Source organism: Suricata suricatta, chromosome 10 (assembly GCF_006229205.1).
Source record: "Suricata suricatta isolate VVHF042 chromosome 10, meerkat_22Aug2017_6uvM2_HiC, whole genome shotgun sequence".
Classification (NCBI taxonomy): domain Eukaryota; kingdom Metazoa; phylum Chordata; class Mammalia; order Carnivora; family Herpestidae; genus Suricata; species Suricata suricatta.
In genome coordinates, this window is record NC_043709.1 from 100,702,243 (window position 1) to 100,705,511 (window position 3,269).

General features: G+C 42.8%; 1 pseudogene; it reads left to right on the forward strand.

Moving 5' to 3' along the window:
- The first annotated feature begins 496 nt into the window (after nucleotides 1-496).
- LOC115304046 lies at nucleotides 497-1,202 on the forward strand (annotated as a pseudogene).
- Nucleotides 1,203-3,269: the final 2,067 nt, after the last annotated feature.

Here is a 3,269-nt window from a genome sequence, read left to right on the forward strand (position 1 = left end):
GTCCTCTCCACCCCCTCCCCACTCTGTGCCGGCATGTTCTACTCTGCATGCTTGGTGCAAGTGTGGTCTAGACAGATGTGGTAGTGCAGCTGGCCCTGGTGGCCACAGGCACTCCCTCCGTGGCAGGCTGGAGCCCTATGGCAGAACTTCATGCTGGAGACATTACATGCAAAGCTTCATGGAAGAAGTCCCTGCTAGTGTATCTTGCTCTCTGGGTATCAGTGACAGTGGTAGAGGGTGCCCTGGTAGCTTATGTGTTTCTTGGTTAAGGCAGGAAGATTTTCTGTACAGAGAGACAAGGAACACATCATTAGCAGTTGGGCACTTGTTCTTGTAAAACGTAAAGGTCTCAAATTTCACCCTGTGATGAGAAAAGACCAGAACCCCAGGCACACCCCATCCTGTGATTTGGCTTGTCACAAATTTCATAGCAAACCAGCTGGCAAAAGAGGAGCCTTGATGCTCAAATCGAGAAGGGCAAGTGTCCGGAGAAAGGCTCTTTCCTTTCCGTTTGGCGGCAGCCATCAGATCAAAGGTAACCCAAGATGGGCGCTTACAAGTACATCCAGGAGCTATGGAGGAAGAAGCAGTCGGATGTAATGCACTTTCTTCTCAGGGTGCGCTGCTGGCAGTATCGCCAGCTCTCTGCGCTCCACAGGGCCCCCCGCCCCACCCCAATAAAGCACGCAGACTGAGGTACAAGGCCAAGCAAGGTTATGTCATATATCGGATGCAAGTGCGCCGCGGTGGCCGCAAACGCCCCGTTCCTAAGGGTGCTACCTATGGCAAGCCTGTCCATCATGGTGTCAACCAGCTAAAGTTTGCCCGAAGCCTTCAGTCTGTTGCAGAGGAGCGAGCTGGACGCCACTGTGGGGCTCTGAGAGTCTTGAATTCTTACTGGGTTGGTGAAGATTCCACATATAAATTCTTCTAGGTTATCCTTATTGATCCATTCCATAAAGCTATTAGAAGAAATCCTGACACCCAGTGGATCACCAAACTGGTCCACAAGCACAGGGAGATTCGAGGGCTAACATCTGCAGGCCACAAGAGCCGTGGCCTTGGAAAAGGTCACAAGTTCCACCACACTATTGGTGGTTCTCGCCGTGCCGGCTTGGAGAAGACGCAATACTCTCCAGCTCCACCATTACCGTTAATACAAGTAATGTTTGTATAATTCTTACCTAATAAACAATTTAGGATAGTCATGTCTGCTTAAAAGTGTTCTTTAATTTGTCTGTTAAAAAATTAGTTTTCTGGAGATTGTTCAATGAATGCATTGTCAAATTCTGAAAGTTAAAGTGCAATAATGTTTGAAGACTATAAGTGATGGTGTATCTTGTTTCTAATAAGATAAACACTTGTGTCTTTGTTTTATCTTATTAGGGAGTTTATATGTCAGTGTTTAAATGCTGTTTGGTATAATAGGTGTAAAAATCTGTAAAAGTGGAATGCAGAAGTTAGCCATGTAGATTTGTTGGTACATGTAATGAAACCTACAGCTTCATTGGGGTGATGTTATGCTCTGTTGGCTTACTCTCAAATGGCTGTTCTTAGGGGGTTGGTAAGAACAGGCTTTAAATTGGATTTTTGCTTGGAAATATGAAGAATATCCTAATCTTTTATCATGGTCATATGCAGAAAAATGTTAACGAGGAACCACATTTTTAGGTTGAATCCAATATTCAATTCACATAACTGCTTCTCTGAAAGAATAGTTAAAAGTGCCAGCATTTCTAAGTGAATTGAATAAACCTTTTGCAAGAGGATTCTCTTGGAAATGAAATTCCTCCTTAACCAAAGCAAAATTGCCTTGGCCTACTCGGTACCATAGAGTACACATAAAAGATGGAGGCTCCTGGTTCTATCCCATGACTCCGTGGGATCTGTAGAATACTGAATTTTCTACAAAGCAGTAATGATATTTACACTGGTCTTTATTAAAACTGGTGGAAATTGAACATTAGGTAAATGAGAAGACTACCTTAGGATTGGTAAGCTAGTAACCCATCTAAAGCTAAGATTGGAAAATTGGTAGCTATCAGGTAACCTTTTAATTGTGGAGGGTAAAAAATTAGGGTGTTAAATGGTGTTCGAGACCATTTTGAACCCACTAGTAAAGTCCATTGTTGCTTTTTCCAAGTCCTATGTCCTCTTGGGTCAACCCACCTTACTCATTTCCACAGGCTACTGAGAAAAGTCAAGTAGTTAGGGTCAGTACAAGTTTATAATCCTTTTGTATTGTCCACAGTCAATTCTCATCTTCCCCCTTAACCCCTCAAAATCGTGGCCATTCCGTAAACTTGCCAGGCCATCATTTATGCTCTGCTTGATAAGCTTTCCACCACATTCTGCTCTGTTGTCTTCCAGTAGATGAGGTTTCTGTTTCCTAGGGTGAACTTGAATGTGTAGGAAATACAGAAGAGGAATTGCCCCAGTTCTAAGTTGGCTCATTTAATCTAGTTTTGATTTCAAAATCTAATTGCTGGTTTTACTTGAACCAATTCTGGTTTTTCCCAAGGGTTTTAGGCTGAGATGATTTCCAGAAAACAGGCTTAAAAACTCTTGAGATCTAAATTTCTTTGCACTCAGAGATCCTAAACCATATATATTTTGTGTGTAGAGGTGGTTCAACTAAAGGAATAAATGTTTATTAAAACAAATGGACCTGCTATCTTTTGTCACCTAATAATATACTTAAAAAAAAGCAAACCAAGTACCCTAATCTACCAAAAATTGTAATGGCAGAAACAGTCAGTTTGAGAGGAAATAAAATGTATAGTACTTAGTCTTGAAAAAAAAAAAAAGGGCAAGTGTCTGACTCTTAGAAAAGTTCTAAGTTCTGAAAGAAGCTGAATCCATCAGAATACAAAGCTAAAACGCACTTAAAATTGTTACAGGCAACTGAAGAATACTCAGGCTCTCCTTAGTGATCTACAGGACCTGTGTGGAAAGGCAGATATGAGTGAGTCCCTGCAGGAACATTCTCTAAAGATTAAAGTGCTGGCGGCTTCCCTTGGAGAGGAGATGCAGGCGAGGACTTGGGAACAGGAAGTGAAGAGCACATAGATGACTGGGCCCCTCCTCTTGGAGCCAGGAGGAGCCTGACTGATGCGGCAGAGTCGAGTGCGTGCCTAAAAACACAGGGCAAGGAGAAGAATCCATTCTGCACCAACTTTGCTGAAGAAGAGGACAGGGAACTCCAAGCCTTGATTACAAATGCCAATCAGAAGGTTCGGGAGACAGTAAATGGAGGGACTGAACTTTGT